The sequence below is a fragment of the Oreochromis niloticus genome, unplaced genomic scaffold (genome assembly GCF_001858045.2).
Source record: "Oreochromis niloticus isolate F11D_XX unplaced genomic scaffold, O_niloticus_UMD_NMBU tig00001623_pilon, whole genome shotgun sequence".
NCBI lineage: Eukaryota > Metazoa > Chordata > Actinopteri > Cichliformes > Cichlidae > Oreochromis > Oreochromis niloticus.
Window position 1 is genome coordinate 69,262 of NW_020327428.1, and position 21,479 is coordinate 90,740.

General features: G+C 44.2%; 1 long non-coding RNA gene across 2 annotated transcripts; it reads left to right on the top strand.

The window, feature by feature from the left end:
- Positions 1–15,181: 15,181 nt before the first annotated feature.
- On the top strand, positions 15,182–20,517 carry LOC109199656 (uncharacterized). 2 transcript variants are annotated; one of them, XR_002059965.2, is made up of 2 exons: positions 15,182–15,922; positions 19,770–20,517. It is a non-coding gene; the product is annotated as an uncharacterized LOC109199656 (long non-coding RNA). The 2 variants fall into 2 exon arrangements; XR_003217543.1 differs by lacking the exon at positions 19,770–20,517 and adding an exon at positions 18,611–19,652.
- The last annotated feature ends 962 nt before the right edge of the window (positions 20,518–21,479 follow it).

The window sequence follows — 21,479 nt, forward strand, 5'->3', positions numbered from 1 at the left end:
AGGGTTTGGGAGTAGTGTATGAAACTTGTGCATATAGGAATTCCCATTTGTAGTTCTGGTTAGATTTGAAGAAAGCTAATGAATCATAATTCATGACTCAGATGTTTATTACATTCAGTATTCTGTATATGTTCTGTTCACAGACCACACCCTCACCACTCTGTAAGCCTGCGGTTGCATTACTGTGTTGCTGTACTGTGCTGTTAAGCAGAGGAATCACAGTAAAGACGGTATAACCTTTATCAGTGCGTCCTGTGTGTTCTGACCGACACCCCAAGGTGAACACCACTGCTATTCAGCCAACGCCTATACAGTCCTGGGTTCAACCCAAATTAACAAGGTTAGAGCTCTGCAACCATCATCATCCTAGTTTGTAAACACTGGTTTCAGTCCTCCACCTGCCTGCCTGCTCTCCACCTGTGGGTCCCTGGAGCTTCAACCCACTGCTCCATCCCACTGAGCCTCCACTAAGCTCTGCCATGCCTTCCTCACCTCTGATTGGACAATAATTCATCTTCTCTGACAGGTGACGTGACCTCCACCAGCTCCACTCACTCAGTAACCTTCCTGCCTCTGAGTCTGAGTGACTGAAGATCCCAACAAGGAGAGCTCACCTGTCCCAGTTTTCACCTTAGTCATGTGACACACACATGTTTTCAGACTGCTCTTCAAACAGGTCACACATGATAACACAGTACGGACCAATAAAAGCCCTGGTCCTGGTCATGTGATGTATGTTGGCTCCAATGCAGGACGTTTCAGTGGCTCAGTTATTACAGGATGTTACCTGGTAAAGGTTTAACCACCTGGTGCTGCACTGATGTGTCAGCCATGTGATGATGATGAAGGTGTGCAGAAACAGGAAGTACGTTTCCTTTTCCCTCGGTGTCTTCAGATGCCCAGCATTGTTTTATTATATTCTCACAGCCTCTGACGACGACACACCTGTGCATATATCTGATGACATCATCAAGCTTCCTTCCAGAGAGCGATGGCGGGGCTGTTTTCAGGCCCTGCAGCTCAGGCGGAGCTCTTTGGTAACCTCCATGTTTGGTGTTTGGAGGCGGGTCAGTGGATGATGACATCATTGTTCCTGATAGATGTTACAGTGATATGTATTAACTCCAGGTTTGGGGAAGGGTAATTTATAATTACCAGTATGTAACATCATCTATGTTTCTATGTCCTGCTCAGTGAGTATGGACGAGTGCTGCTGTGTCAGTGCTCTTAATTTCATTTAAATGTTTTCACTTCATAATTGTACATCTGAAATAATTGTATCAATGTTAGCATTGATTTTCTGTTCACAGTGTTAAACATCCACACTTCTATAAATACTTTCTTTCTTATGTCACACTTAGGAAAGAAAGAAAGTTCATAGTTCACTGTTTCTCTTAGATAGTTGTCTCTTTTTCCTCTACTTGGTGCTGTGCTGTCAGCGTTACTCTTTTATTTTGATAGTCTACAGGCTGCTGTGCTGGCAGCGTTACTCTTTTATTTTGAAAGTCTTTGTCTCGTCTGTTAAGTTCAGTTTTACTTCCTGTGCTTCGTCAGTTAGATTTAGTTCAGCTGTGTTTCATCTCCTAATGACGTCGTGTGTGTTTCTGAGCCCTCTGTTCTTCATCATCGTAGCCTTCATCAGTGATGTCAGTGTTTCAGTCAGTGTTGTGTTTAATAAAGCTGCGTTTAGACTTCCTGTCTGCTGCCACACAGGACGTCATCACACTGAAGGATCTCCACAGACTGTAGTTCACGTTAACAGAAGCACCTGTGGCCACGCGCTTATTTTCCCACCACATGTTTTATTTGGCACAGACTTTATACCTGATGCTCTTCCTAACACAGCCCTCCCATTTTACTGTTCTGGGATCAGCATGAGGAGGACTCGACATGTGCTGACTGTAGTCTGTTTAAATGTGACTTTATCAGATTTACTTTATTAGACTTCATATTTCAGCAGGAGGCTGGAGAGGATGGAGAGTGTGCGGCATGACTACAGACCTGCATCTTCATAAATAAAGCCTTCACTTGCTGCTCCTTGTTACAATAATGAGTCTGTCTGTAAAGAATGTGTGTGATCGATTATTAACGTCCTGTTATTTTATGGACGCATGTGTTTGTGTGACGTAACAGTGAGCTGCACACAGAGGAGCAGCAGGTGAAGGCAGGACGTGGTGGTTTCAGTGTCCTGATTTAAAACTATGACCAGCCATGTGTTCCCTGACCTTTGACCCTCAGCACCACTGCTGCACGTTTCATAATGCTATCCTCTTGGTTGTAGACGATGCAGGTGTAGACTCCTCTGTCAGTAAGGTGGAGGTGACGTCTCCATCTTCTAGCTTCTCTGCATCCATCTGTGTGAGACCTCAGTAATACTGTACCTATGTAACATCTGTGTTTGAGTGTCCACTCCACTCTGACAGCATGATGAAGGTCAGCTGTGGTTTTAAAGGGCAGCAGGACAGACTCCTCCCCCTCTGTCACCTCCACCATGTGTAATCTGAGAACAGACAGACGTCAGTGAGTCAGGTCGATCCTCCATCATGTCCTCTGCTGTGTAACTCTTTGGTTTCAGTGTTTGTCTGACTTGGAGCTGAACTGCTTGTGTGTTGATGTGTGATGCTGCACAAACAGCTGTGCAGCTTTAATTCTCACACAGCTGGAAACAGCTGGGCACACTCACGGCTGACTGCTTCTCTCCAACAGAAAGCATGAACACAGAGATGATCCTTCAGACTGTGGTTGGAGTCCTCGTCAGCATCCAGAAGAGCTGCTGTGAAACCCTGAGTACTCATGACAGACTCTGATGGCACAAACACATCATGATTCAAACAGAAAGACAAACATGGAGCTCCTGATCCTCCTGCATGAGAACAAGCTGACATGAGCGCTGTGTCTGAGAGTGTCTCCCTGTCACAGTGACAATAACACAGCTGCTGCTCACAGTCATTAAACTGACCTGAGGTCAGCTGCTAGCACGTCTCTGTGCTCCTTACATATGAACCATGTGACCTCACATCAGTGCTGTGGATGACTGTAGTCATAGAAGAGTAGAGCTGTAGCAGGTGGTGTGAGGAGGAGGAGGAGGTGGTGTATTCTAGTTAACGCAGTACTGAAACACTCCAGCAGAGGGCGCTGTTAAGTCCTTATTGTAACACAGTTACTGTGTGCAGTTATACTTCATACATAATCTGCACTTATTTCAATCAGACATGCTGTCAGTAAATGATTGGTTTCTATTGATTCTACTTCTGATGGTGTGACTGGATGTAAACTGGTGCTGGAGTTCACCTCCATGTAACAGGTCCACACCTGAATCTGGACCCGGGGTGCCAGAGTGTTCAGGGTCAGATGGTCACGTGCTTCAGGTGCATGAGTGCTTCAGGAGCTCAGCACAGTGTGGAACATCCCATCACTGCTGCTCTGGAGCTTCACAGCAGCCCTGCTGATGTGTTAAATAAGGACATGCAGGAATATTATGATTTAAATGGGTCTGAGATAAAAACTTTATAACCTGCTTTATATTTATGATTCTAACTCTGCATTAAAACAACAAAGTGATCACAGACATGTTGATCTGTACAAAACAAAATGAACCCGGCTAAGTTAAATCAACCTTCTGTTTGTGGGAGAAATCCAAAACTATACTACGATGCACATCTGTGGGCAACAAAACACAAATATGTGACACAAACCACGAGGCAGCTGTGCAATATAAAATAATGGGGCTACATGAGCCTTAAAGTGTTTAGTAAAGCGCTCTGTTGGACTGGTGCTCATGGCCAGAGTTAAGTTACATCAAGTGTAGCAGATATTTGTTGCATTTCAGCTGATAATGCTTAGATTGATTCACTCAGTTCAATCTATATACCAACGTTCTCCTGTCTAGTATAAAGATTTGATAGTGTGCTGTCAGCGTTGGGGGTGAAATCAGCCAAGGCAGCTGTGAAACATCTGTTTCCATCTTGTTGAGTTCAGCTGTTTAAATGAACAAAGAGCAGCAGGTCAGCTGATCACAGCCTGTACTGAAGCTCACATTAGAAATCATTGTGAGCTGTGATTCTCTTCTCCATGCTGAGCCACTACAAGAGCTCTGAGGGTTTCCAAACCCTTTACCATGTAAGCAACAGGAAAGAGTTCTTTTTAAAATTCTCTTTCACTGCTTGTGTCCTATGGAACGGATTCACGGGAACAACTAGGATCTACATTAGAACAACATTTGGATTCTCATCTAATTATATTATATTATATTATATTATATTATATTATATTATTATGTTAAGCATCAGTTTGCATACAATTGCAATTGGTTACAATTTTCCTACAATGAGCTGCTTTTTACTTTCAGTACATTTCAGAGCCTTTAATTTTTATTAGAGTATTTTTCAACACTAGTATTTGTACTTCTACTTTAATAAATCATGCGTGTACTTTTACCACCTGTGCTGAGAGCTTTGCATTGTTAAGAGGTGTATTTTCTGGTACAAAGGGCATTTAGCCCTTGTATTTACACTCTCCAACATGGATATATGAAGAACATGAAGAAGGAACGGAGAGCTGAACGTGTCATGGTCCTGAGTCTGACAACTCAGTGTTTTGTGTTTCTTTATAATATTCTGTGTTATTGTTTATTCTGTTATGTATTTGGATTCGGTTTGCCATTCGTTAGGGTTTTGTTTTGTGCCTGCCTGCTCCCACTTCTCTGTGTTCCCTCTGTCTGTCTATGGTGTCACTGTGTCTGCTTGTGAGTCTGTCTGTTCAGTTCAGTGTCTTATCTGGTTCTATGTGTCTGTTAGTTTCCTGTTTTATTCTGAAGGTCCTTGTCTTATGTGAGTGTGTTTAGTTTACGTTTCCCCTGCCTCGTCAGTTGTGATTTCACCCAGGTGTGCTTCCCTCCTGTCTCCCATCCCCTGATTACTGCTGTGTGTATTCAAGCCCTGTGTGTTCTCCTGCCTGTTGCTGGTTCGTCTGTGTTATTTGGTGTTTTCTTGTCTGTGAATCTCCCTCCGTCATCCTGTGAATTCTCCCTGCAAGTTGCTTTCTCTCATGTACGAGTGTGTGCCTGTGGACAGCCCGACCACCCGACTGCAAATGATTGCTGTAATAGGTGTAGGCTGCTGGGGGATTCCCATGATGCACTAGGCATTTCTTCTTCACTCACTATGTGTTAACAGACCTCTCTGCACTGAATCATACTTGTTGTTAATCTCTGGCTCCTGTGATGTTTGTAAAGTGTCCATAAAAAGCAGACAAAGCAGTGATTTGCAGTCACTTGCATCCAAATTGAAGTAAAATCCTACAGAGACGACAGATCAAACTCTGAAACTGGAAACTTTCCGGTTTTTAAACACACATTTAAAATTTGATGACATTATTTCTGGATGTGTGTTTAAAGTCAGCTGTCTCTGTCATCAGTGAGCTGTAGGCTGCAGCAGAGTATGGATATATGATATTCATGAGTGTCTGAAAGAAACTGAGGACATTTATAGATCCTAAGACCCATTCAGAGTCTCCTGAACATGAAATCCAGCTTCATGTTCATCTTTCATCAAAGCAGGAACTGCTGAGCTCAGCAAATCCAGCTATTATTGACCTGGTTAGAGTCCCAATGAGGAAAGCAACATTTATTATGATGTTGATGATTCTCAGCAGAAAGGAAGAACCAATCAATGCTCAGATTCCAGTGAGACGTTTGAAACAAGCAGGGAAACTGGTGCAGATGATTAGTGTCACAAACAGCTTACAGCCAATGGGCTCTGCTATTTGTGGCCTCCTTCAGGCGGCCGTGCCGATCAGCGATTGGACGGATGCTTTCAGCTCTGCTGTCAGTGCTAACATGTTTATCATCACATTATCATTAAAGGGCAGAACCATCAAAAGACATTTATCAATATTCTGAACATTTGTTTCACAGCAAAATGAGCAGAATTAAAGAGCTTTTTATACGTTTCACTTTTCATCTGATCTGTCAAATAAAAAAGTTCACAGAGCCAAATTTAGTTTGTCAAAACAAAGAAATCCCAAATGTACAGTACATCTTAATGAATGAAACCATTTTAATAAAGTCAAATAGCTGTTTCCTGCTTTATACTCTTACTTGTTGTGTTAAAGGCTGTGGTTTCATCTCTCTGCCTTCCCTTGAACTGGGGACTCTCATAGAGGAGTGCCGGCTGAGTGTGAACCTCGGGCTTCCTCAGCTGCTACACTGCTGTCAGACAGGAAACCCTGCTGATGTCTGACGCCGGTGTGAGTCGTATATGGGAATCTGCCACTCGTCACCTCGAGCCTCTATTTAAATGGAAAAATGTGCGTCATGGTAGAAAATCATCCTTCATGTTTGGATCATTTCATTCACACAACATCACCTTCAATAACAGAGTCTGAATGAAGCTCAGGTGTTGATGCTGCTCCCTGATTGGACGGTTGGTTTCAGCTCTGCTCTCAGTCTTTACTGCACAGGTGAAGGTAGAAAGTGTGACTGGATCTATAGACTGGAAACAGAGAAACATGCTGAACATTTGAGGCTTTGCAGCAGAAATGTTCATGCTACAAATACAGCAGAGCTGATCTGGGATCAGTGTGTTCACACCTGCAGCTACAAAAAGGTTTCATGTCTTCACACGTCAGCATGTGAACTTTACTCTGACTCAGTCTGAGCAGTAAGACGGCATATTTTTAAAGTTAACACATCAACACACACAGAGCTGAGCCCCTCCCACCTGTGCTGCTTAAGGTGGAGCCCCGCCGCCTTCCAGGAAGCAGCTCACCTGTGTGTTCGTGTTTAGTGTCCAGGTGTGGAGTGGAGCTTGTTGTTGGTGTGTGAAGAAACTGTAAGTTTGCTTTGTTTCCTCCTTTAACAGTTTGTCTTTAGGAACTTTACTGTTTGTTCAGCTCATGTTTGAGTTCTTCACACAACAAACTATGTGTGTTTGTATTTCCGGTCTCTCCATTAAAGTCATTGTGTAATGTCTTGATGCATGCTCAATCATCCAGGAAAGTAAATCTCCAAAAGTTGATTCTGTTCATCTGGACGTAGCGTTTTGTGGGAGAAACGTTTCGTCACTCATCCAAGTGACTTCTTCAGTCTCAGCTGACTGCAGGTTTCCCCAATCTTATAAACAGTACATTTGCATAATGACTGAAACCAGCCCACTGAAGGAACAATGGGCTGGGAGGTCAGTTCCTTAATCATAATTATGCAAATTGGTAAATGGCCTGTATTTATATACCGCTTTACTAGTCCCTAAGGACCCCAAAGCGCTTTACATATCCAGTCATCCACCCATTCACACACAGGTGATGGCAAGCTACATTGTAGCCACAGCCACCCTGGGGCGCACTGACAGAGGCGAGGCTGCCGGACACTGGCGCCACCGGGCCCTCTGACCACCACCAGTAGGCAACGGGTGAAGTGTCTTGCCCAAGGACACAATGACCGAGACTGTCCAAGCCGGGGCTCGAACCGGCAACCTTCAGATTACAAGGCGAACTCCCAACTCTTGAGCCACGATCACCCTCAAATTCTCATGACCATTGATCAGCAACCACTGATCAAAGACCACTGATCAATGGCCTGAAACGAGACCCAGGAAGTGGCTACAGGAAGAGGGTGATAGACTCTCTGAAGCAGTTAGAACAAGACAAGGCTATTGACCGGACCTCATACCACAGGCTATACCCAGGGGAGTCTACACCAAGTCTTTATGGTTTACCGAAAATACATAAACAGGGTGCACCTTTAAGACCGATTGTCTGCATGATCAACTTTGTCACCTATAACATCTCCAAGTTTCTGGCTTCGATCCTCAACCCGCTGGTGGGCAGCTCTGAACACCACATCCAGAACACCCTGGATTTTGTTGAGAAGGTGAGAGATGTCATTATGGAGGCAGATGAAACCATGGTCTCGTACGGCGTTACATTTTTCTTCACTTGCATCCCAGTCACGGAAGCGTTGGAGGGTTAAGGGTCATCCACAAGCAAGATTGGGAGAGGAAACTATGCAGTCTACGAACGCAAATCTTATTACTGAATTCACTAATAAACTCTGGTGGATTATAGTGAAGAAATATAGAATTATAGAAGACTGTAAATTGCTGATTTGGCTTGCATATTCTCAAAAATCCCAAAGTGGACAATGGGATAGTACATTTTTAAGATGGGTCAATAAAGGAATTACAGCAATGTGCACATTAATAGACGGGAAAACATTCAAATCCTTCGAGAATCTACAGAGACAATTTGGACTGGATAAATCAGACTTATTTAGGTACTTTCAATTAAGACATTTTTACAATACAGAAATTTGGAAGAAGCCCTTGAGAGAAGGAAGCCATATTGTTATAGACAGTGTTGTTGTTAATGTATGTTTGGGGGCGTTGCACCCCGGAACCTTCAGAGGTTTTTCAGGGTCCTCCCTGCCGGAATGTTACTGTATGTGTGGGACAGTTTCCTGTATGTGTTGCGACTAGCTGTGGTTGTTTCAAAAAGTGGTCAGTAAATGTCCTGAAATTGGCACTGGAGTTTCCGAGCATTTTTATCCTGAGGTTATAACACATATAATAGAAATAATAACAGGTGCATATAAAAAAACCCCATCAAGAATTTTATTGAAATTATATAATGGTCTGCAAAATTTGAATAGGAATGAAACATTATATATCAAACAAAAGTGGGAATCATATTACATCTTGAGTTGTCAGAGGATGACTGGCGATCCATATGTCTCACACAGCATAATTCCACCAGCTCTAGACGATGGAGAGAATATGGCTGGAAAAATGTGATTAGGTTCTTTATTACTCCCTATATTAAAAGTAAGCAGCTGAAAACATCCCAACGTTGCTGGAGATTATGTGGAGACTGGGACGCCAATCATTCTCATGTGTTTTGGAAGTGTAAACATATCAAACCTTACTGGGAAAGCATTGCAGTAACAATGAAGAGAGTTTGCTGGGGTACGAAGTGCAGTGTGAGGCACGAGTAATGTATTTTGGAATATGGGAAAATGTAAGAAAGGAGGACCATTACTTGTTTAAAATTATGTTGTTGTCAAGCAAAAAGGTAATAACAAAAAACTAGCTGAAAAGTGACCCTTTAAAATTGGAAGAATGGGCTGATGTAATCGAGGAAATATATATAATGGAGAAAATGACCTACACTCTGAGACTGAAATCTGACAAACACCGAAAACAGTGGACAAAATGGATAGCCTACAAGACTCCTTTAGCCCCATAAGGCAGGGACCTTTCCTCGTTGTTGTTTTTTTTTTTCCTCTCTTTTGTCTAATTCAAATTAATTTTAGTCTTTGGTTCTTTGAAGCATAGGCGGATGGCTGGGCCCTGAGAGAATGGGGTCCTTCTATTCCCCGCTTTGCGCTCAAATATGTTATGATTGTGGATGGAACCGGACCTGCCGGTGAGAGAAACGGAATTCGGGCCTTGTTTGGCAGTCCTCATATGGGTGTAAGGGGCTGGGTGGATGGTGTTTTTGGGATGGGATCGATAAGACAGTACTTTGGGTATTCCCTGGCCCCATCTCTATATATATGTGTATAATTATTCTTTATTTTCTTTTCCCCACAGATTAGGTGTACGTTATAACTTTTAGTTTGTTTCTTTTGTGTTCTTTTTTCAGATTTTTGTTTGAGTGTACTATAAATTTGGAAAAGTATAAAATAAAAAGTTTAAAAAAAAAAGAAAAGGGAGAAAGAAAGTGGGGAGAAAACAGCGGAGAAGAGGGACGGGGATAAAGGGCAAAAAACAAGAACCAACAGAATAAGCAGACAAAAAATACATATATCAATCACCTGGATCACCTGTTGAGAAAGAAAAAAGAAAACAAGCAGAAGAAAACGAGAGTAATAGAATAAACAACATCACGATGATATATGGGAATATAACAGTAAGTACTAAATATTAAACATTATTGTGCAGCACAGCGCACAGTGTGCTTTGAGGTAGGAGCCAAAAAGGGTGTAGTTTGTGTGTGTGATCACCCGTGTGTACACCTGTGAGCATGAACGCGCTTGTTTTTAAAAGGTTCCTTCATGTAATGATCTGCTAGAGCAGCGGTCCCCAACCTTTTTTGCGCCACGGACCGGTTTATGCCCGACAATATTTTCACGGACCGGCAATAAGGTGTCGCGGATAAATACAACAAAATAAAACTAGTGCCGGTACCAAAAAAAAGAAGATTTATTCATAACACACGTGAAAAGACCCAGGAAAACCGAGTTAACGATAAAAACGATAAGAAAATAACGCGGAAAACCGATAAAAACCCTGAAAACCATACATTTCACACCTGAGCCTCAACTCTAGCGGCCCGGTACCAAACGACTCACGGACCGGTACCGGTCCGAGGCCCGGGGTTGGGGACCGCTGTGCTAGAGGGTGTGTGTGTGTGGGGGGGGGGGGGGGGGGGCGGCACTGCCCCGTCCTCCTGGGCATGAAGCAGGTATGGAGGAGATCAAAACTCCAGACATCCAGAGGCGCCCAGAACACAAGAGACCAAGGAAGACCAACAGAGGGGCAGCCGTGCCACTACCCCAGAAAGAGCTGAGGAGAGTCCCAGATGAGGGGTCACTCAGCAGCCGCGGAGCAGAAGCCAGGGGGGGTTGCAGTGACGTGCCCGTGAGCTGGCAGCCAGCTGTGCCTGAGTGACCGAGCCCCAGGCCGAGAGGCCGAGGGCACCCCACCCCGAAGAGGCCCGAGCGAGCCCCAGGCTCCAGGCCCCGATAAGCAGCCACTAAGGAGTGAGCCGGTGTGTAGCTGTACCCCGGACACAAAGAACCACCAACGCACCGATGTCTGAGGGCGTCTGCCACTGGCAGGGGAAGTGGTGGGGGGAGATAGGCCTCCATATCTTGGAGGGCCTGAGATGTCCCCAGAGAGGTGGCGTCTGATACCCAACCTGACATATAGACACAGACAAACAGGCACACACAGATACAAACATCCATTCCCACCCTCACGCTCTCATATGCAATTACTCAACACTCACCCAACGTGGAGACAGACATAGAGAGACACTGTACACACAATCACACTCCCCAAGCGTACTCTAAGCCCCAGGTCTAGGTACCCTTGCCCCTGGAGGGGGAAACTGCACCCAGACCCAGGTGATGTTACCCTTTTCCCTGCTGTGGGGAGAAGCAGACCGCCCCAACTCTGCAGCAGCAGGGAGGCCCCACATTCCAGACCCCAGTCGGACGGCCAACTCCTCCTCCTAGCCCCCCCACTCCAACAGGCCGCAGAGAACAAGGGTGTGTGAAGACTCCAAACCTCCCTCCACCCGCTCATATGTAGCGTTGATGCATGTGTGTTCTAAGGTGCATTTAAAACCCAGGAGGGCATGGAGCTACCTGCCAAAGAGCAGCAGGTAAGCGCATAGCCCCTCCTGCTAGCCCTCAGTGTCTACATGTATTTAAAATTGAGAGGTGGGCAACGACGCCAGGGGTAAGGCGTACACCCTGATGGTCTTTTGGAGTCCGTGTAGCGTGCCCACCCCCAAGATCCTATATGTATTTGTTATGAGAGTGTGAGTAATGTGAATGTCTAAATTGTGAGATAAAATTGAGGCACAGGCAGCCAGAAGGGGACAGAGGGGGGGGATGCCTCCCCGCCAGGGAAAGGGGGCCCAGGCCCATCTGGACCGGGGCCCGGTGCAGCAGCGCCGCCCGGCCCCACAGAGTCCGGGACAGCCCACCCGACCCCACCACAGAGAAAACTTCACCCACCCCGTCATCCACTCATCTTCCAGACTATACAAGACAATAGAAGCCCAGGCTGAGATCTTCCTCCACCTCTCCTGTATCTCCCCTCCTGCAGAGAGAGTTCCTGAAGAGAGGAGAGCTCCTGCAAGATGTAACAACCTCCCCCACCAGTTGAAGAGCCCCCCAGGTGGCTCGTGCACCGGCGGCACCCTGCGCCAGGGCTGGGCCCCATACACCCACCCGCCCACAACCCCGGCAACACACCAACCAGGACCCAAGCCCCCGAGGCTGGCCAGGGCCCCAGCCCAGAGACGAAGCGCCCCCAGAACCTCACGCCTGTCCCGGACCTACCCGGGGGCAGCCAGGCAACCAGGTCAGTAACCCACGTCCATCAGCACAGACCCTCCCCTAGCCCGACTGCACGCAGCCACGAGGAAACTGTCACCTAAGAGCCAACAGAGCCCTTAATAGGCCATGACCGCGGGTTGAGCCCTCCAAGGAAGATGCTCCTGGGGAACCCCCTGATGCCCTAAGCCTGTCCCTACCCCCACACCAATCACAACAGCGAAGGTGGGACCAAACTATGACCCCCCACCCCACCCCCCTACCCCACTAGGTGATGGAGCTGATCAAAGGAGCCCAGAGCAATTGATCTGATGTGGTGGCAGAGGCTGTATCAAGACTAATGTAATCTAATAGATAATTTCTATATTGGTTAGAATTAAGATTATTTTTATTTTTCCAGTTCATGAGGACTGTTTTCTTGGCTATGCATAGGGCAGTGAAAACCATATGGGCTATATTCTTTTCTGAAGTGACATTATCTAAGCTGCCCAACAAACACACTAAAGGGGAAGTTGGAATGTTACATTTCAGACACTTTGATAAGTCTTCACTTATCTCACGCCAAAACTTCTGAACTGGTGGACAGAACCAAAGAGCGTGGATATAATTGGCCGGTGAGATGGTTTGACAGTGTGAGCAGTTGTTGGTAGACGTAAACCCCATCTTGAACATCCGATGACCTGTATAGTGCACTCTATGTAGTATTTTGTATTGAATTAATTGAAGACTGGGGTTTCTAATTAGATGAAAGGTTTTTAAGCAAATCTGAGGCCAGAAGTTTTAGTCTAAGTTCACTGATAAATCCGCTTCCCATTTTGCAATAGGAAGTGATATTGATTCATCTGTTTTAGAAAGCATTCTGTATATTTTGGACAGTAATTTGGGGGTTTTAAGACTAAGAAATTGAACCACACTTGGTGGTGTTTGTAGTTCAACTTGACCCGGTTTAAATTTCTTTTTTACTATGGATTTAATTTGTTGATATTCTAAAAGTCTTTTCTTGTTGATCCCATATTGTGTAACTAGTCTGTCAAATGAAATAAATTCTGTTCTTTCTAATATATGTTCTAAATATTTGATTCCTTTACCACTCCAATCTGAAAAGTTGATCATATTATTGTTTTGTAATATGTTAGGGTTGTTCCAGATAGGTGTATGTTTGCATGGGGTTAATGAAGACTCCGTCAATTTTAGAAACTCCCACCATGCTGTCAGAGAAGAGCTGATGTTGACGCTTTTGAAGCATTCATGTCTTTGGATGTTTGAGCTGATAAATGGTAGATCTGAAATCTCTAGATTATTGCAAAGTGTTTGTTCTACATCTAGCTAAGGTTCATCTAAGAGGGTATGTTTTAGCCATCCTGAGATAAACTGAAGCCTGTTGGCTAAGAAGTAGTGCTGAAAGTTAGGTAGTTCTAATCCTCCTTTATCCTTGGTCTTTTGTAATGTTTTTAAGCTTATACGTGGGGGGTTATTTTTCCAAAGGAATTTGGACATATATGAATCTAGAGATCTGAACCAATCTTATGGCTGTTTAGTTGGGATCATTGAGAATAAATAATTTATTTTTGGTAAAACCATCATTTTTATAGCGGCACCCCTCCCCATGAGTGATATGGGTAGACATTTCCATCTAGCCAGATCACCTTCTACTTTCTTTAAAAGTGGGATATGGTTTAATTTAGTTAGATCTGCAAGCTTGGGAGAAACATTAATACCTCAATATTTTATATTTCCCTATTGCAGTGGTGTAGAAGAAGAATTATGGAAGGAGCAATTAATCGGAAGGACTGTAGATTTTGACCAGTTAATTGAGTAATCTGATATTCTTGCAAAAGAGTTTATCAGTTCAATCACCCCAGAGATATTGGTTTGTGAGTTTTGGAGAAAAAGTAACACATCATCCGCATTAAGGCTGATTTTATGTTCCACATTCTTGCATTTTATACCCTTAATTATTGAATTCTGTCTAATTTCTGCTGTTAGTGGTTCAATAAAAATTGCAAACAGTGAAGGGGAGAGTGGGCATCCCTGCCTGGTGCCCCTCAGGAGACAGAAGCTGGAGGATGTTGGGTCATATGTTTTGACACAAGCTGTCGGGGAATTGTATAATATTTTTAAACGGTTAATGAAAGAGGATCCAAAACCAAATTTGTGTAAAGTTGCAAATAGAAATTTCCAGCTAACTCTGTCAAACGCTTTTTCTGCATCTAAAGAAAATAATGTAGTTTCAAATTTTTTACTGTATGAGTAGTCTATCAAATTAAGTAATCTGTCACGGAATACAAGGTGGACTCACGCGCTGGACTCCGGGGATGATGCACACAAGAGAATTTATTGAAGAACAAAGTCCAATGAGTGTATATACACAGATGTGGAGCAGTGCTATCTACAAGGGTGCGGGGGGCAGGGCTCCGGGGAAAATCCAGGGGAACACGCTCGCCTCTCTCCACACAATCCAAACACAAATCCACTCGAACACCAGTGAAACAGTCCAGGGAGTCTGTACACAAAGAAACGCTTGTTAGATCCCAAACACACACTGCATGGGAAGATACCTGCTTAGACGCTAGACTTTCACTGACGCGATTCTCACAACGATCCAGCGAAGAACAGCCGTTGCTTCCTGGCTTAAATACCCTCCACACTGATGAGGCACAGGTGTTTCTTCCTCCGAGGGCGTGGGCCAAGGGCGTGAACCCATAATGAATTCAGCCCTGGCGAGAGAGAGAGAGGGATAGAGAGAGAGCGGACTAGAGAGAAAGAGGCAGAGACAGCTGATCAGTGACCAGCTGGACCTCCAGGCCGTGACAGTACCCCCCCCCCAACGGGAGCCTCCCGGCGACCCCCAGGCTTCCCAGGATGAGCGTCATGGAACACCCGCACCATGTTCCTGTCCAGGAGGGCCGCACGCGGGATCCAAGACCGCTCCTCCATGCCGTAGCCCTCCCAATCCACCAGGTATTGCAAACCACGCCCCCTGCGCCGGACATCCATGATGCGCGAGATGGTGAAGGCCGGATGGCCATCGATAACCCGGGCGGGTGGAGGGGGCCTGGAAGGAGGGCACAGGGGGCTGGAAAGACAGGGCTTCACCTGAGAGACGTGAAAGACTGTTAAGGGATTTTGTGATTTTATGATGTTTTTCCTTTTTGATACATCTTCCTTTTTAATGTTTCATTTATTCAGTTCTCCTTATATTGCTCCATTTACTCATTTACTCATATGCTCCTGTTAAGAAAGGCTTGAAAAGCACACAGTGTTCACATATCTTTATGTTTTGTCTTTGCTTCTGCTCACACACATACACATGAGCCCCGCAGTATTCGCTGACTCCTGTGAAAGTCTCTTGCAGACACCCTTGGAAACAGGACCCAACTGGCTTCTGTTTTCCTCGAGATAGACAATACACTCACACACACACACACACACACTGTGTCCTATACATGCCCAGATTGTCTGTTACAGCCTGATAAAACAGGGAATGCTACGATGTATAAATAAAGCTGACTACAAAGCCTCGGGGTGAGTATCACTCGATCACTCACCCGTGCGCACGTAGTTCTCTGAACAAAACTCTGACTGTTTCTGTATTCTTTCAATGTTTAAAAATGTCTTGCCACTGACATTTAATTGGTCCTTCGAGCCGGATAGTTTATTGATATTATTGTATCATCTAACTATTCACAGACGGAGCCACCAGATCCTGACGTCGTGACTACCTGCACTGCAACCACCGTTTCTAGCGAAGCGAGGAAAAGCCCAGAGTCGTACATTCGCCTACTGGCCAGTGTCTTATACAGGTCCACGACGCCAGGTTCTCGGTGACGCCGGGAAAAAGAACACAGCGCAACATTGAAGGTGAATATAAAGCAGCCAGAAACACTTTGCGTTGAATAATCGATTTTAGTTTGACACTGCTCGAAATAGAAGGGTCCTGTGTGGACCGAAAAGGAAAAGGACAGACGTGTCCTATGTAATATGCTCGCCCGTGTAAGACGAAACAACCTGCCCTGTGGGGGCCTGTTTCGCAACATAAAAAAGGGTTGGTAGCCAGTATATCTCACGCTCGCCTGCGTAAGACGGATTAACACGCCCTGGGAGGCTTAATCCGCAGCATAATCCGCAGCATAAAAACAAAAGGTTGGTAGCCACGCTCGCCTGTGTAAGACGGATTAAAAATAAAGGTTGGTAGCCAGAGAAGCGAGAGTGTCAAATAAAAATAGGATTTTCTCTAAGCGCGCTAACTGTTTGCTGAATGTTTGTTGAGGAGTAAGTGCTTCATTGAATAGGAGCTCTAGGCTCCTGCACTACTCCTATCGTTTTCCTGTGAGTACTGGATGGTGAGAAAGAGAAAAGGTTGCGCGTCAACGCGTAAAATTAAGTCCGCCCTGAACTTAGTTCAGGGTAGAAGGCTGACTTAATAACCTCCTCTGACTCTAGTACCAGAACGTCTCACAGTGTGTGCTGGCAGTATTAATAAATAAAAGCAAAACAAGGTGTAATGTTTTAAAGCATGGAAAGAGGAATGAAGTGGAATAAACAAAAGGTTAAATTAAATTAGAGCTTAGTTAATGTATTCAAATTGATAATAGAAGGATAGCAACTGGTAAACTGGTATTAATAATGAAATATAGTTGGCAGGACGACCGTGCCTAGAATGGATAGAATGCATGAAACCAGATAACTCACACAAACACATATTAAATGAAATAAAGAGACGCACAAGGTATATTAAGGTTGTGTCATTGTTCAGCCAAAGAAAGTGTGTGAAAAGGAAAATGTCTCCAGCTTGGGAAAGGGTGAGACTGCAGCTCACCCTCAGCCTTTGGTGGACACAAATAAAATATTGTAATATACTATTGCTGTTATATAAAAAGATAATAACATTAATAATGAAATAATATTAAATATGAAGAGGCACCTCAGTCAGTTGTGATGTGAGGTGGATAACTGTTAAAAGTAATCTGTATCAAGCTTAAGAACACATCAGAGGGAGGGAAACAGCTATTAAAGCTCAAACATGAAGCTGTCTGTGGGCTCAGTTTTTCCCCCATGCTTCTGATTTGTCTTTGGCAGCAGCCTTTTTGCATCCTGACTCGCGTGTAAAGCGTTCAAGCCATCAGTAACTTGTTTTTGTTTTGTTTTGTTTTGCTGGGTTGAAAAATGAATAAATCAGTTTCAGTTGTATCAGTTTGATGATGATAATTTCAGAGCCAGCTGAGAGCGACGCTTTGTTTTAAGTGACAAAGCAGAAAAGTTAAACTTAGTTTGGTTTTTGTTTGTTTGTTTTTTAATACGAGAGAATGGTAATGGATAAGAAGTGATATTTTGTTTAAGTGTTGAAGAAAGCTAAATACTGCAAAATACCGTTTAGTGCATGATCTGCGAGCAATAAATGAAATCATCTTATTTATCTTTAAATAACCTCCAATCATGGAGACCTGAAGTCACATGCTTAGGGCACACCTCTCAGGTGAAGGCAGAAAGCTACACAAACAAAAGAAGAGAAACTGTACAAAATGCGCCACAGCCACAAAACTAAGCATTCACATTTTTTCTGACTCTTTGTGAGCCTGAGTTATGACCTTGGCTCCCTGTTTTTCTGCCTCCACCAAAGGTGGGGGTGACGCTCCCGTGGCATGTGCTCTGTTCTTTTTACTATCACAAAGGAAAAAGGGAGGCCCCTACTCTCTGAACACAATACTCTTTTCATAACTCAGCGTTATGAAATGTCATGAAACAGTGTAACTCACTCACAGTAAATCAGCAGTATAGGATAATACAAACCTATCTAATAGATCTGGTGATTTTCACATTCTTTCAATTGGAAGGTGTGATGCAAACTGACACTAAATACTGATTAAACAAGAAGTATGATGTGGCCTACAGCAGTATCATGATTCGCTCATTTTGTTTACAGGTATAATGTGATATAATCTCACAACTACTACAAGCACATTTGCCTTTCTTAGCACAAGCGAGTGAAGGGCAACTGTTAGAGAAATGCCTTGTTTGAGAAAAAGTTAAAATTAACCTGCCGACAAACGCAATGAAAAAACAGCTTACACTCATGAACACGTGAAGATTTTCCAGCAAGGTTAAAGCAGCAAAAAAAAATTAATATACACCTGTTGTTAAACGATGAAGTTTATCTATTACTAACTAATAAACCCTCTGGGTTGCAGGACAACAATTAAACTTCAAAAAGAAAATAAAGAGACTGGTATGACCAACCAGTGATTAAACAACAATTTTAGTGGTTAAGAGTCAAATTGTGAGACGGAAGGAAAATTCCTTTTTGTGCTTTTAAACATGATCTTAAGAATTTAAATATCTACCTGTGTTGTCCTGTCAACTTGGTGGGTTATCAGTTGATTACATCGTGAGAGGAAAAAGAAGAAAAAAAGGGGAAGGCTGACACAGGGCCTGCCCGGTGTTTCTCCCCTCTCTTTGTATCACAGCCAGCACAACATAATTTTCCTGTTCGTACACTTCTGTTTGTTTTTGTTTTGTTTTGTTTTTTCTTCTCTTTATGTTTAATTACAGGCTGCTTTGCTGGCCCTGAAAGCCGAGGCTGACCTGGACTCCTGCTCTCCCCTGTACCACCTTCGACGTGACCCTGACCAAATGCTGCAGCAGCTGGACTTACAAAAACAATTTCCTGAAAATGTCAACAGGGCTGCAGGAAAGCGATCTTATGCAGCGGAGACGGAGAGCGTTAAAACCAAGGCCCGTTTCGCTACACGGGGGAAAATTCCCAGACAGCTTCAGCTGACAGAGCTGTGACGAGACGCCTGCCAAGCCGACAACTTATGACAAGTAAGGCCGAGCAAAAGAATGCTGACCTTAACGATTCTGCATTAACACTGTGCAGGACAGGGATGGACCAACACGGCAGCAAAAAGGGCGTGCCAGAGACAGGAGGAGCAACTGAGGTCGAATGGACAAAACACAGAAGAAGTTGCAGTTTTCACCTGCGGTGAGCATGGACACTGGAGAAAAGGACTGTCCCAATTGGGGCCAGAACCAGGACAAACTGAACTTTGAACAGCAGCAATGGTGGCAAGCGGACTGAAAAGGAGGAGGGCAGGACCCCAGGGCACGCTTCAGGCTGTGGTTTACCCAGAACACCAGAACAGGAAAGTGATGAACACACACACATCTACATACACCGATTCAGAATGAAGTGAAACACACACATGAACACATGTGCACTCGTTGATAGAGGGAGAAATGGCACACACACACGCTTATGCAATGAAGAATGCTTTGCTCGCAAATGCTTATGCTGATATGCAAAATGCTGCACACAAACGTCCCAGTACATAATTTTTATGAGAAGCAATTGATTACTTAAAATGTGTTTTATGTCACCCAGAGGATATTTATGTAGATTTAAGGAACAAGGTCTAAAATTGTCTGGGTATGAAAACAATGTCTGTGCGTGAGGTCTGTTTATGGCTCAAGGTCTTGATTGAATTGTCTATTGTGCTACACACTTCGTAAATGAAGTAATATCAAAAGTCTCTGAAGCACTGGGCTTCAGTATAAAACATCACTTCTCATATCCCCCGCAGAGTACCTATTACAAGTGAACCGATAGACAACTCCATAAGAGAAACAACACTAGCAGAATGGATGACAAAACTGTTAGAAAATAAAGAAATAGTTTTGAACAATCAACTGCCAGATGATTCTCTTCCAGTCTCTTCCAGGTTGAAACCAGGAGATTGGATCCTGATAAAAGTGCTCCAGAGGAAAAACTGGAGCTCCCCGAGGTGGGAAGGACCCTACCAAGTCCTCCTGGCCACACCAACAGCCTGCAAAATTGCTGAACGACCTTCCTGGATTCATCAGAGCCACTGTAAAAAAGTGAGTGACAGCCCATAAACACTGAGACGCCAGCACCCCTGCCTGTTAGTGATCTGGGAGGTGGAGAGAGGGCTGTTTGGGTAAATCCCGCCCTTGTTCTTCTCGCCCCTAGTCTACTCACTCACAGGACCAGGTGTGTTCGGTCATCATGAAGACCCTACTCGTTCTGGTGGCCAGTGTCACAATTCTGTTGGGACTGCTGTCGCTGATTTCAGAAGAAGAAGGACAAGATTGACACATGACGCAATACATCCAGACGACATGACACAAGATCACAACCACCCATGGATGAACAATGCCTGGTACCGTTATGTGTGCAACTCCACAAGAGACAGAAACTATTACATCTGTTCGCACATGCCTCTTAATGCAAAACACCTGATAATGTGCATTCCACCAACTTGTCTGACACACTGAACACGCTACGTCAGCTCAGACGAGTACAGCAGCAAGATTACACGCAAAACACAGCGGACTGGCTCACATGGCTGCTTAGCGGGTCATGGAAGTCATTACTCACAAAAGGACTAACATTCGTTGGAATGCTCCTTATGTTACTTTGCTTATTTTCCACATGTGTACTGCCTTGTATTCGGAGTATGATAAGCAAAATGTTTACTGTAAGAGTGCAAGCTTACATTGCATTATCTCAAGTTGAACAAGCTCGAGAAGAGGTACAAGTTGAAGAAGATGATTTTTTAAGCACTAAACTGTGTGAACCCAATAAAGTTGATCATGTACGTTTTCACAAAATGATACTCTAGTTGAAAATGCTTCTGCAAGTGACTAGTAGTTGAAGTACATAAATATATATGAACAACAGCAGGGAATGTTAAGGGATTTTGTGATTTTATGATGTTTTTCCTTTTTGATACATCTTCCTTTTTAATGTTTCATTTATTCAGTTCTCCTTATATTGCTCCATTTACTCATTTACTCATATGCTCCTGTTAAGAAAGGCTTGAAAAGCACACAGTGTTCACATATCTTTATGTTTTGTCTTTGCTTCTGCTCACACACATACACATGAGCCCCGCAGTATTCGCTGACTCCTGTGAAAGTCTCTTGCAGACACCCTTGGAAACAGGACCCAACTGGCTTCTGTTTTCCTCGAGATAGACAATACACTCACACACACACACACACACACTGTGTCCTATACATGCCCAGATTGTCTGTTACAGCCTGATAAAACAGGGAATGCTACGATGTATAAATAAAGCTGACTACAAAGCCTCGGGGTGAGTATCACTCGATCACTCACCCGTGCGCACGTAGTTCTCTGAACAAAACTCTGACTGTTTCTGTATTCTTTCAATGTTTAAAAATGTCTTGCCACTGACAAAGACATTGTGGATCCGCATGTTCCGGGGCAGCTTAAGGCGGACCGACACCGGGTTCACCAGAGAGTCAATCACAAAAGGACCAATAAAGGTAGGAGACAGTTTCTTAGACTCTGCTCTAAGCGGAATGAATCGGGTCGACAGCCAAACCTTTTGTCCGGGCGCATAAACAGGTGCCGGGGTCCTGTGGCGATCCGCCA